Here is a 14016-nt window from a genome sequence, read left to right as displayed (position 1 = left end):
AGACCTATGGGATTTTTCCACTGGATTTTGAATTACTGTAGAAAAAATAACTGGCAGACAAATGTTTGATACTTTCACATTTAGTTCAGCAGGATAATTGTAGTAACAAGAACAAATGTACATTTATATTATATTTTAGTGTTTAGATATATTTATTTTATATTAGTACTTATGTTTAAATTTTATTGATATATTCCACACTTTCCTACTTCTTTTAAGACTTTAGAATGGGAGCATCTGTAACTACAGGCAATTTCCCCTCAGGGATCAATAAAGTATTCTGATTCTGATTCTGATAATCTTCACACAAGAACGGTACTTTTAGGATTTTTGAAGCCTTTTTTTAATGTAAACGTCAGAAGTAAAAAGCTAATGTAAATGAAATACACTTCAGTCGCGTTGCCACCGCTACAAGACTGTAAAGCCGTGTTCGGCGGGGCTCCATGAGCACTTGGTAGCAATCACTTTTTTTAAGACACACAACAGCATCAAAGTTCCCAAGTGAGGTTTGTACTCACATACTTCATGCCAAAGAGCAAAACATGAACGTCTCTCTCGCATCAACAGATTAAAAAGAGAAGGATGTGAGGCTCATAAAAATGATGGATTTTAAACTGGTGCACAAGGTCAAACTGAGTGACTAAATGTGAAACATAATACATTTGGTCCCGCATGCTGCTAACATTTGCTGGATATGCTGATTGTCACAAAAGTAGAAATATGAATCTAAAATGTTCCAAATGCTGCAGAACAATGCAATGTTTGTTTGTTTTTTCATTTATTTTTGGCATCCCCTGTGGACCCACTGCTGCAGCCTAGACACACACACTTTTTGCCATAATGCCTGATTTGGTGTGAATACAACTTTAGCATTCACTATCCTCCAGTAACCACATCTAGGACTGCAACTAAATATTATTTTCATTACTAGAAAGTTGATCATTTCTGTCAACGCCAAAGGGCCATAGCAAGATGACAGAGCCAAGGTTTCCACCAGTTATTTGGGGTTTTGTTTTACATTAGACTATTGACCATCCATAATGTGGGGAGACTTGTGAGAGACAATTGAAAAAAAAAGGGTCCAAACTGAAGCAGCATTGGCCAGATATCCTGACTTTCAGCATGCCCCTTTAGAACAATTTGACAAATTTTCTGGTGATTGACTCATCAATGTAACACCGGCCATATCCACTGCAATCCTACAGTGACATTTTTGGGTTATGGTGGTACCCAAATCATAATCATTACAGCAGACGGCTGTGACCTTTAAGGACATATTTTGTTGCAGCAGAAGAACATTTCAAAGAGAGAATGTCATCCTGGCAACGCCTCGCCTCGCGCTGAAGGAGCGGTGTCATTACCCCCTTCCCTCCTCCTCAATTCATCTGTCATCACACAGCTGTGTGTCACGGCCACTCCGAGGCAGCTGGGTAACAGGAACACCCATTTCCCGGTTCCTCTAAACCTCTAAAAGTCTCATCCCAAAGAGTCACAAAGGTGTCAGGGACTAAATGTGATCACAGCGTTGAAATTCTGTGCTTTTTATTCTGTGTAAGATGAAGAGTCAAAAACAAAATCTGCTCAAACTGTGAGGAAGAACAGCAAGAGGCAAGACAGAGATAACAACCAAACAAGCAGAGGCAGAGGAGGCGGAGGCTGGGAAGAAAAGTGCAGTGCTGTTTGTTGCTCAAAGATCCATCACGATGTTGACAGCACATGTACAACTATTACAAGTAGCTATGAAGAAAACTGTCAGGACTGCTCACAGTGGATGTGTCACATGTCAAAATTGTATTTGCATGTTGTTCTCATGCTGGCAAACAAAGAAACAGACATAAAAACAACATGACATGAACCAATAGTGTCTCTCCCAGCTGCTGGACACTGCAGAGGGAGCGCAGCAAATACCAAAACAGACAGATTATCAGCTTAAGACCCTAAAACGCTTATGGCAATCAGAACACTGCAACAGCCCCCAGCTGCTCCTACCAGAGGTGTGTGTGTGTGTGTGTGTCAGTGTGTCAAATATCATGTATCGTTCATGACGTTGAGTGTAGGGCATGTGCCATGTAGTGCATATGTGTCCCCTCATAGCGTGGTTGGAGGAGAGGATTAATGAGGAACACCTTCACCCACCCACACACACCCACACACACACACACACACACAAAGAATGCTGATCTGCTCAGAGACAACAGGGGAGGGGGTGAGGACGGGTTCAAACCCCCTTCCATAAATTCTCTGTCTGTAACCAGGAGGAGAGGAGAGAAAGGGGGGTGGACAGATGGGATGGGACTGCAAGAAACAGAGGAGGGTGGAGGAAGGCAGGGAGGGAAAGTGATGGAGAAAATAAATTAATAAAAGATGGAAAACCCAAGGGTGGACCAGCAACCGTTCACATTCACGAATGCCCCTCCACACACACGCTGAGCTCAGCACTCATTAGTCCATTAGCTGCACATAATTGTTGCGGTTATCATTTTTCATACATCACTGCCTCTTACTCATGCGGTCAGGAGACAAGAATAAACCCCACACAAACACATGTACCCACTTGGCACAAACACGCATTTGTAAGCAGCACCGCTTTAGCCACTGACCAAAAAAAGTTCTGAAGTCTCTCAGGACAGCTCAGTAACTATTCTATAGGTTACTGCAACTACACTCACTGATACACAGCCGAGAGCACTGGTTGTATAAGAGGCAGAGGGCCTGTGAGGACAGCGGAGCAGACGCAATATTCACTTTTCTATTTTTATATTTCATCTAACACCTGGATAAACAAGATACGAGCCTTCAGCCAGACTCTGGCAGGCAGCTCTGTGAGGCTTTGAGCTGAATTCTAAGGTCAGCCTTAGCACTGGGTATTGTTTAAAATACCAGTATATTTAAAGTGATACCAAGACCCACCTCATTTCTTCTCCTTCATGTGAATGGAAGTATGCAGACGTGTAGTATAGCCACACTTTTGGAAATTCTGGTGGCATCTTGGCACGCTGAACTGCCACCTCCATCACTGCACTCAACCACAGACTGCAGGGGCTGGAGCTGCTGCTGTCATTGTGTTATATCAAAGAATGCTTGCGCTGGCTGTGAACTATACAAATAATATTTTTTTCCTATTTGTAGATACAAAAAGGATCGAATGCAGGTATCATTTGACCGGAGAAGTTTCGATATTACTAGGGTTGGGTAATTTCAGTCTATGAATGTCCTTGGCTGGTACAGGCTGGCTTTATCACCAGCACCAAATTAACAAAAGCGTTTTGTGAATTACAAGAACTTGTCAAGCATCTGAGCACAAATCTAATAAAGTTAACAATGAAAATGACAATTTAACATGCATAAACACAAAATGTAACTTACGCTCATAGATTGTATAGCTTATGCTACAACACTTTTAATGTCTAAGTTATTTTCCAATGATAAAATGTGACAAAAAAAGGCAACAGTAGCCTATAGTGGTAGTGAAAATACACATGTATATTTGTACACTGCTGCCAATAAGCTGCCACTTCACAAGTTTAATATGTGTTTGTGGGTTTCCACTCAGACCCCCAAGCTTTGAAGTCAATTTTAGTCGCAAAACAGTGGAATTACAACTACCGTGCCATCACGTGATGCCATTGGGCCCAAAAAGACTTTTTTCCATTGACTTACATTGGGAAAGAGATGTGTGTAAATCAGTAGATACATTTTTGAGCTTTGTAACTCACATGAAATGACTTGCAATAGCAAGATTAAGTCATTTTATCTCCATTCAAGTTAGTAGCCAATTTGGCCAGCAGAAGTGCGCCTGCTCTACAGGACCAATAATGCAGAAGCAGCACTGATTATCAAGGTACTTTCATGCCATAGAAATAGAGCTTTTTTGGCTTTATGTACCACTGAGAACTCTTATAGGGATTAGGGGGGGGCATGACCTAATGCTGTATCAAGGTGTCTTAGTACATCCATGCTTCCACTGCACAGGCAACATAATTTCCAATATTGCACACTCAATTTTTTGACCATTATGAGTGCACCATCGGGTAGTCATTGTGCACTGCATTTTGCTACATCTGAGTGTGAACACACACAAAATAGCGAGCATAAATACAGTAGTATCTTACACAGCGAAAGTACAGCAGAGGCTGATGGGAATGTCATAGTTGTGCAGGTTTCTGCACTTGATGAACACTCAAGGGGGTTCACAAAACTCACTAGTTGTTTCTCTGGGCACCATGAATGTCTGCACAATAGATATTTACGTCTGGACCAAAAGGAGAGGACCAACATTCCCAAGTTGCTAGCATTGCTAAAAAAAAACATATTCTCCTCTTCAAGGTCTTCATCTCCTCTCTCTGCTCCCGTCTCGCCTCCCCTCCCAGTCTAACCGCCTCCTACCTCCATTCCTCATTCCTCTGAGTTGTCTCCACTGTCCCAGTCAACCCTCCACTCCCTGCCTCCGCCCCTCCTTCCACATACCACTTAACCCCTGTGCGACTACCACAACACACATCGTTGACACCAGAAATTCCCCAACACACACAAAATACATCCCACCCCAGAAGGAGGAAGCTGTGATTGTAGAGTAGGACATGTCGGGACAGGCGAGAAAGGCCAGACCCCCAGTTCGAGACCAGATAACCTCTGACTCAGAGCAGGCGGGACAGCCTCTTTATCAGTCTGGTGTCACTGAACCACAATCTAAATGGAGATTTGTCACTGTTAAATCTGCATGTGATGAATCACTTTGCCCAAACAGACTTGCTCCAAACAAGAGAGGTGTGAAAAGTTGAGAACTAACTCAGTTTCTAAAATAATACCAGTTTGTATGCACTGTGACAGACATATCAAAACAACTGTCTTCTATATCTGTGAACAGAATGACCCAATTTCCCCAAAGGGAACATTAAAGTTTCATCAGAGAAACAGAAGAAAATCAACTTCTTGCCAGTTATTTCAAAGCGGCTTCCCAGACGCTGACTGGGGGTCGAGTTAAATTTGGTAGACTGGATCATGGAAACTCAGCAGGAGATTAGACTTCATTATTTAAGTAATTTTTATCATTTAACTCTCACAGTGCATCCAGAGCATAAAAAAAAAACTCTTGAAATAATCTCTTTCACCATCCCAAAGGAGCACTTTAACTTTCTGCAGCCTACACGCCTTATGAAATAACTATCAGCTGTGAAAACTTTGAGGCACTCCTCCTGTAAGAATGCACGACCTAAGTTTCCCCCCCAAACCACACATATGCTCACAGATGGAAAGACCTATGTATGTGCATGCAACACATGCTGCACACCCACCCACACACACACACACACACAAAGAGGCAGGCAATATTCCCAAGAAGTGCAAGTGGGTGTTCCTGAGGAAAGGAAAAGGTCAAGTGCTCCATGTGTGAGACGTCAATAGACTTAAAAGCACTAAAGTCTTCATCTTGGTTACTGGCACAACGCACCTTCAGGTCATATTTCTCCTCCTACTTTGCTGTTTACATAGCCTTCCCAATCTGCTTCTATTGTGTCAGCTGTGCCAGACAGCCAATGAGGTTATTCTAGAGCAATGACGCTACAGCCAGAGGATCAAAGTTATAAGGATTCATCATCTGGAGACTTTGAATATCATTGTAAAACCCATCCAGCAAAGTTTGAGACAAGTCACTAAATGAGTGAAAAGTCTGACATGCATGTGGTGAGAAAAACTGAGAGGATCACCAAAGTCATAAGGATCCATCTACTGGTAAACATAAATATTTGCCCAAATTTTACGCCAATCAATCCAATATTTGTTGAGATATTTTACTCTAGACCAAATTAATGAACCAATGTTCCTATGGCTAAAAAGTTCATGAGAAATGTGTACACAGTCTAAACTAGTCGAAATAGGACAGGAGGGATCAGAATCGAAAATCCGTTCTAGTTGAGTACAAATTGGACATTGCCTGATCCATCGGAATCGATAACCTCCAAGGTTATCAGTTCCTTTTATCTATGCATGTTTCTCCAATGGTTGCCCAATGCAAAACAATTACTACATTTACATGCAAAAACATATTCTGTTTTTTTTTTTTTTTTACTAAGCTGTTAACACAGCTAATGAAAATGAATATGGACAAGAAGCTGTGTGTCGCACACTTTGGTAATTCTGGCATATCCCACGTGCTAATCGGAAAACCCTAAATTTTGAAAAAAGCCCTTTTTGGAATATCTACACCGAATATGCGGTGTACATGAACCCCGTCAAATTCATAATACCCTCATATTTGGAATAATAGTGGAATACTAGGGTGCATGTAAATATAGACAGTGATGTCAAACTCATGCGTCTCCACTGCTGGAGACTTGCAACAAGAGGGAGTAGTGGCTGAGAGGAAGAAACTGCCCTAAGGGTGGCAAGTAAGGGCAGAAACCAGAAATATGCTGGAACACCTTTCTATGCAACATGGGCTTAAATTCCAGGAATGCCATGTATATGACACTCTATGCATGACCACTGCTTCCCTGCTGAGCAACACATCAGCTACCGAGGGTTAACATCCTGTTATAATAACATTAGCACCATGCAGGCAGGCTTAGAAGATTTTTTTATTTGACTAAGAAAACCTAAATAAAAACAGCTCAACATTTTTCCACATAGATCAGGAATCAATGAGGGAACTGATAAAGAATTGGAATCGATAAAATCTTATCAATTTCCATCCCTACAAGACAAGTTTCTGGTCTAAAACCTTATTATAGTTGATCGCATTAAATCATACAATATTACCAGAAAAGGTTTCTGTTTAAATGTAAAGTTAACACGCTTTAGGGTTTAGTCGAAAGGTTGACTGAATATTAAGATGCTTGTCAATATAACTGCCGTGAGTTAAAAACTGAGATTGCTAAATGATTTTGCAGCAGGTATTGACTTTGGTCGGTGTATAAAGTGCTCTATAATGGAAACGTCTAACTAGCTGGAACTGAAATTATCAGTCAATCAGGTAGTTAAATCAGTGTCTGACAATGGTGCCAAACTCTCTCTGGTTCCAGCATCAAAAATGTAAAGATTTTCCGCTTTTCTTTGCCTTATATGATAGAAATCTGAATATGTTGTGGGTTTTGACATAACAAAACATTTGAAGCTGTCACATTGGACTAGGGTTGAAGCAGTATGAGATTTTCACAGTACAGTAACTGCCTCAGAAAATATTGCAGTTTTATGGTGGTATAGTGTTACAGAATTGTAATTATTATTATCAATCAGAATTAACCTTAAATTAATGAAAACAAAAGGGTTAGTTTTGGTTGTATAAATGTTTTATCACTATAATCAAGGGAAGTATGTGCAAAAAGTCTCTGTTTTGAAAATAACTAAAAAGGTGAGATTCTGCATCAAGTTACATTTGTTTTTCAATATTGCAGATAAGCAAATGTACACAGTGGGATAATCATCAATATCAGTGTATACTTTAAAAATGGTGTATCGCTGCAGCTCTACTTTGAACTATAATTTTATCGTTTTCTGAATTTTATCGACGATGAATCAAGAAAATAAGTGGCATTGATATCAATGCAGAAAATAATCTTTAGGTAAGTCGTTCAGGTGATGCTGACGTTCGTTTTAAAATCAAATTCAGCTCACATCAACCTTTGCACCGTTTTGTTGCAGCAGTTTGGGGGGAAAACTCAACAAAACAACCAAGCGTCTGAATGTCCTCCAAACCACACAGTCATAATTCCTTTAATGAGGCTTCGGAGAGAAAGGGGAGGAAATGAGTGCGTGTGCGTGAGTGCTTGTCCCTGCATGAGTGAGACAGAGAAAGTGAAAGACGGAGAGTGAAAAGAAGGAGGGAGAAGAAAAAAAGGCAGAGACTGAGGGAACAGCAGATGCCGGGAATGAAAAGCCGGCTGGGGTAAAGTAGAGAGAAGGTGAGGGGAGTCTGGGAACAGACGCTGGTCTTGCATCCCTGCAGTCCGCCTTGGCTTGGCACAAACACGCTACCCCCTCATCTCCAGCCCCCTTCAAACGGCTTAGCCATGGCCCAAACAGGCTGGCAGGGAAGCAAAGCACTTCCACTTAACCATATCAAAGTCAGCCTGGCGCTGCACCGAAAGAGCATTTAGCCCTGAAAAAAAAATGTCTTTTTTCCCTCAAAAACAGCATGAGCAGCCACGGGGAAAGCCTCGCTGCAAGCTGCATTTGGGCGACAGATTTTTCTGTTGTTTTTGTTTTTTAATTCCAAGTGTACTGGAACTGGCTGAGAACTTGTGAGAGCTTGACAAATTGCTGCTTTTGATCAACTTGGAGGAGCTGAGAAGATAACGTCAGCTCAGCTGGCAGGCTTTAAAAATAAAAAGGGGGGGGGGGGTAAAATATCAAGGAATTCACACTTGTCTCTAGGCAGGTAGGGTGTTTTCGAAGCCCAGAAAGCCGGGGAAAAAAAGTGATTTGCAGACCATCTGGCAGGTAGAAAACTAACAACTGGAGATGTCTCCTGCATGCAGTCAAGGCTGCTCACTTTGCACACTCACACTTTTTCTTCTGCAGCTCTGGTTGAGCTGGAACATCCACCGTGGGTGTCCAAAACATGACAAAAGACTGATGCCCTTTGACCTTAACATACCTGGAGGGGCATTTTTAAAATCACTGACCCAATTCTCTCACTTTTCACATGTGTGTCACGAGGGTGTGTTTGCACTCATCAGGAACGTGCACGCACATTAACAACAACATTTGCCCCAATTTAAACTTGCTTCACGTGACTCCAGTAAACATGAAGCAACCTCAAGGCCAGTTATTACTCACAACAAAGCATCTGTCAAAGAAGTGACTGGTGAAAATCACAGATTTAAAACACAGTAATTCACATTTTTTGCGATGTTGTAGTTCGATTTCTTTAGATATACGACAAAACGGAGCATTAAAACCAATGTTCTCAAAAAGCAGACCCCAAAATCAGGAAAAGTGAACATCGCTGACAAATCTCTCACAATCGAGACATTTGTTGGATTAAACTCGACTTAAAAATGAACATATCGGTAATTTTTGCAGGTTTATCCTCCAGTGAGTTGCATCCCTGGTGAAATCAGTTCAGCGTTGTGATCCACTAACCTACTGCCCCGGAGAACAAGCTTTGCCCCACAGTCGGGAGAAATGAGTTGTTTTCTGAATGAACATCGTAGAAACAAGGCGTTTTTAGCCTGAATGAAGTTGCACTGCTTTAACTCACCTCAGCAAAACTTCACTTGCGGCTCCTCAGTGGCGTCTCTGCCTGTCTACCTGCGCCTCTCCATCCATGCGTAAATAAAAAAGGAAAAAGTGCGCTTTCAACGCTGATGTTTTGCAGCCCTTCGAGATGCAGACTAAAAGAAAGAATCTCCCACAGAAATGAACCAGCCGCCCGGATGAGCGATAAATCGTCGTCGTTTGTTCCCCCAGATGAGGCTCAACGCAGCGGCCGTGCAGAGCAAACACTGAGCCCCCTCACACACATTCCAGTTTGTGTTTGAGGCGCTCCTCCTGAACAACAGACAACCAATCACAAGCGGAGGATGTCACACAGGAGGGCGGGGCTAGGCTTTTTTTGTGTGTGCCCCGGCTCTCTCGTGTGCGTGATGGGGTTGCACGCGCGTGTGGAAAAAGGTGCGCGCGCCCTGGAAGCATGAATCAAGCTTGGAGTGTGTCTGTCTCTTTCTCTTTGTCTGCCTGTCTCTTAAAAATCAAATCAGAAGAGACTTGTTGGTATGAATTTTGGCGTAGCAATACTGCCAAATTATTACATATTAATACAAATTAACAAGAAAATAAAAAGTAAATCAAACCAGAAAAAAAAGATTTATAGTTCCTATGGACATAATCTAGTAACAAATATGGCCCCTGATAGAGTGACGGGTAGCCCCTCAACCATTTTCTAATCCACAATAAAAATAAAGTAATACACACTGGGGATTATTTTTGCACTTATAGTATACATAAGGTGCCAGAGTGCATAAAACAGCTTATAAATAGAGCTTGTAATAAAAGTGCCAGTGAAGGATCCCCTGCACACCCCCAACAGAGGTCCTAGCTGAGCTCTTCATGTCCAAAAATCTTAGAAATGTGCTAAAATCCTAAAAACATCCTAAAATCCTCGAAATGTCCTAATATCCTAAACAAGTTGTAAAATCCTAGAAATGTCCTAAAATTCTAGAAACGTCTTAAAATTCAAGAGATTTCCCAAAATCCTAGAAATGTCCTTGAATCCTAAAAACATCCTAAAATCCTACAAACATCTATGTGGCTGCTGGCCATGGCCTCCTGTCATTTTGCAAAAGTGGCCCCCAGGCAAAGCAAGATGATAAGTTAAAGGGACTTTCACCCTAAAATTAAATATTTTCACTCTTACATGTACTGCTGTTTATCAATCGAGATTGTTTTGGTGTGAGTAGCCGAGTGTCGGGAGATATCGGCCGTAGAATTGTCTGCCTTCTCTCCAATATGATGGAACTGGACGGCACACAGCTTGTGGTGCTCAAAGCGTTAAAATAAAGCATAGAAAAAACAGAAATCATGATTTCGTCACTCAAGATAAACCACAAAACTTGTGAGCAGTTTCATGTAGGAACTATTTTCTTTCTACCGAACCACACCCACCAACTGTATTAATGCACAGAGGGAAGTGTGCATCTACTCATGAGAGGCTCATGCTCATGACAACATGAGATGTTAAAATTTGAAAATGTAGTTTCCTTCTCACCTGTAATATTAACTAACTCAGTGGTGCTAGGTAAGCTAGCCTTGGATGTAGTGGTGGACAAAGTATTCAGAGCTTTTACTTGAGTAAAAGTACTAAAAGCACACTGTTAAAAGTACTTTTACTAGTAAAGCTACTGCATTGTAAGTAAGTAATTTAAGTAAAAGTAGTCTAAGTAAGTACAATCAGGTATTAAAAGTAAAAGTATTAAATGCAGGACATTTTAAATCAATTTAGTTAATCAAAACAAACTAGTTCAAGGAAAAATCAGCAAATCCTCATATATGAGAAGCTGGAACCAGGAAATGTTCATTTTCTAATCCACTGATGAATTGTTTTAGTTGCACTTTGTTTGCAAAAATCCTGATTTGTAAGCAGTGAATAAATTAAATAAATAATTGCAGAAAAGAGAGTAAAAAAGATTTAAAAAAATCCTCTCTAAAATGTAGTGAAGCAGAGATAGAAAACAGTTTAAGATAAAAATACTTAAGTCAAGTAAAAGTTCCTCAAATGTGTACTTAAGTACAGTGCTTGAGTAAACCAACTTAACAGCGTTCTACTACTCAGTAGATTGACGCTTCCTTTTGCGCAGTGATATGGTCGGCAGGTGCAATCCCATAAAAGAAAATAGCTCCCACATGAAATTGCTCACAACAAGGTCTGTGCATTAACTCGTCTCTTTCTGGAAAGAGACATATATTTCTTTTTTGAGCGCCACAAGCTGGGTTCAATTATATTTAAAAGAAGGCAGACATCTCTACGACCGATACCTCAAATACTCGACAACTCGCACCAAAATAATCTAGACTGATAAATAGCACTAGAGAAAAGAGTAAAATTATGTATTTTGGGGTGAACTTTCCCTTTAAAGGCCTTTGAGGACCTTTAAACCGTGTAATGTGTAACTAATTGACCAATACAGTGTAAACTGCACTTCAGGGAGCTCAAATCCCCATATTTTGAGTGAAAAATATGAATGACATGACCTCTCTACAGCTCTGCGCACACAAACGGCACATAGTAGTCTGTTGTTCTGCTACAGGCATTAGCTGGTTCTTCTCTCTCTCTATCTTTGCACAGCAGTCCAGCCTGCAGGGTGAATCCACGCCTGTGAACCAGATTTAACCAGCTGTCACCTCATGAACTGTCCTGAACATTTTTCTTTGCCCTTGCTCCCTGGACAGCAGCAGGGCCATTTTTGAGAGAGAAAGGTGATACTTTTTCAGCCTTGTGGATTTAATTTTAGACCTTTCATGCTCACTTGGAAGTTAAACTGAACTTTGTAAAGGTGCAGTACAACCTGCTTCATTCTACAGGGGTTAACTGGCACTAAAGAAGATTTATTTGTTGTGGTAAATGTATTGCCATGTTGTGAAAATGATGGCTTGATTATCTGCTTTAACAACATGGGCCTCTTCAAGATAACCTTTTCAGTCTGTTTGCTTCAAGTGGGTTTACAGCAATTGCTCTCCGCTGGACAAAATGAATTAAATGAAAAAACACAAACACCTCCAGCAACAAGCAGCGTGAAGCACACAGGTGCTGCTATTTGACGCACGACGGGAAACACATTTCAATGGGACAACTTGGTTTCATGCAGAGTGACTCGTCTTGAGGTGCTCCTGCCAGCATAACTGCCCTCCATAAGTGGATATGCTGTTCCGCTGAGTCCATACAAATCCAATTCAGCTTGCCTTTCCAAGAAGAAAAGGGAGCAGAAAATGGCTTGTCCCTTTTAATCTATCAGTTTGGTATTAGTAGAGGAGGGGATTTCAAATGCCTCGCTGATATGATTAATCTTAAAGGGAAGCTTTGGTGATTTTTCACCTCTGGTCTGTTCGATGTATGAGCGCAGATTTGACAAGAAAATTAAATTTGTGGTTTAAATTTTAAGAGAAATTATCTTGGTTGACAAAGTGCTTTAGAAAAAAAAATGTTTAGAATGCTTTAATCAGGGGGTTGTTGGTTTGAAATCAATGAGAAACACTGGCAAAGAAAACAAAAGCAATGTAGATTGAAAGAAATGGTTCCAACACTGGGCTATTGTGATGTACTGTGTAAGTGCTGGAAGTATAGAAAGAGTCAAGAAGATGCTCCTTACTAAGGTTACATAATGATGAGAATTTAGCAAACTCTGTTGAGGTAAACCATGAGATGGAGTTGAAAAGCTATAGTGGTTTTACCAAATGCGACAAAACAACAGTACCCTCTGACCTTTAAGCCCTTTAAAGAAGCAATGTGTAGGATTTAGTCGCATCTAGTGATGAGGATTGCAGATTGTAACCAGCTGAAACTTCTCCCATGTACCAAAAGTTCCTTCACAAATTTTTACCAGGAGACGAATTATCTGGAGACGCTTCCTTCTCTCCAAAACAAACAGACTTAAGATTTAAACAGGTAAATCAACTGAATAAAGCAGTTTAAAGATAAAAAATCTGTGTTCTTCCAATGCTGTTTGGTTTGTCAAAGAAGGGCTGCTCACTACAGTGGCCGACACAAAAACCCAAATGGGTCTATCTAGATTTAGACACAAGGTGGTGCAACATGGCAGACTCCCTGGATGAGCTTCCTATGTAGATATAAACAGCTCATTCGAAGGTAACTAAAACGCAACAATTCTTATTTTCAGGTGATTATACACTAAAGAAAACATACTTATTTTATTCCATTTCCACCAGTATGTCCTTCCTACAAACTCGATCTTTAAAGAAATAATTTGACATTTTATAAAACTTGCTTATTCACTTTCATCCTGACAGTTTGATGAAGATTGAGACTGGACTATTTCTTGGACCGGCACAATTACTTCCTTGAGTCTCTACTGGTTGCAAAGCAAACTAACAGGGATGACAAGACATCAGGGAGTCTAGTCAATAAATAATTCTGCGCATAACCCCCTTGTTAAACCACAATATGTTGTACTTAGACTTAAATTGTGTATGTATTTAACAGATGATCTGCTCAATCTAAGTAACAAAAACACAACAATACTTATTTTCAGGTGATTATACACTAATGTAAACCCATCCATCCATCCATCCATTTTCTTCCGCTTATCCGGGGTCGGGTCGCGGGGGCAGCAGCCTAAGCAGGGAAACCCAGACTTCCCTCTCCCCGGCCACTTCATCCAGCTCTTCCCGGGGGACCCCGAGGCGTTCCCAGGCCAGCTGAGAGACGTAGTCTCTCCAGCGTGTCCTGGGTCTTCCCCGGGGCCTCCTACCGGTGGGACGTGCCCTGAACACCTCACCAGGGAGGCGTCCTGGAGGCATCCTAATTAGATGCCCGAGCCACCTCATCTGGCTCTTCTCAATGCG

The 14016-nt window shown here is 41.1% G+C and overlaps 1 protein-coding gene across 3 annotated transcripts in view; it reads right to left on the bottom strand.

Moving 5' to 3' along the window:
• The window catches only part of ripor2 (RHO family interacting cell polarization regulator 2), a 120734-nt gene that overhangs the window by 84103 nt on the left and 22615 nt on the right, over positions 1-14016 (bottom strand). The window contains exon 1 of one of the 3 annotated variants that reach the window (XM_088090274.1): positions 9200-9456. The exons of the other annotated variants lie outside the window; for them this stretch is intronic. The gene's annotated coding sequence lies outside the window, so the exon portion shown is untranslated. Of the gene's footprint in view, positions 1-9199; positions 9457-14016 lie in introns of those variants that run through there. 3 annotated transcript variants of the gene reach the window in all.

The sequence above is a fragment of the Plectropomus leopardus genome, chromosome 17 (assembly GCF_026936395.1).
Source record: "Plectropomus leopardus strain MGB_pleo_1.0 chromosome 17, ASM2693639v1, whole genome shotgun sequence".
Lineage (NCBI taxonomy): Eukaryota > Metazoa > Chordata > Actinopteri > Perciformes > Serranidae > Plectropomus > Plectropomus leopardus.
This window is presented reverse-complemented; position numbering and strand designations above follow the sequence as displayed.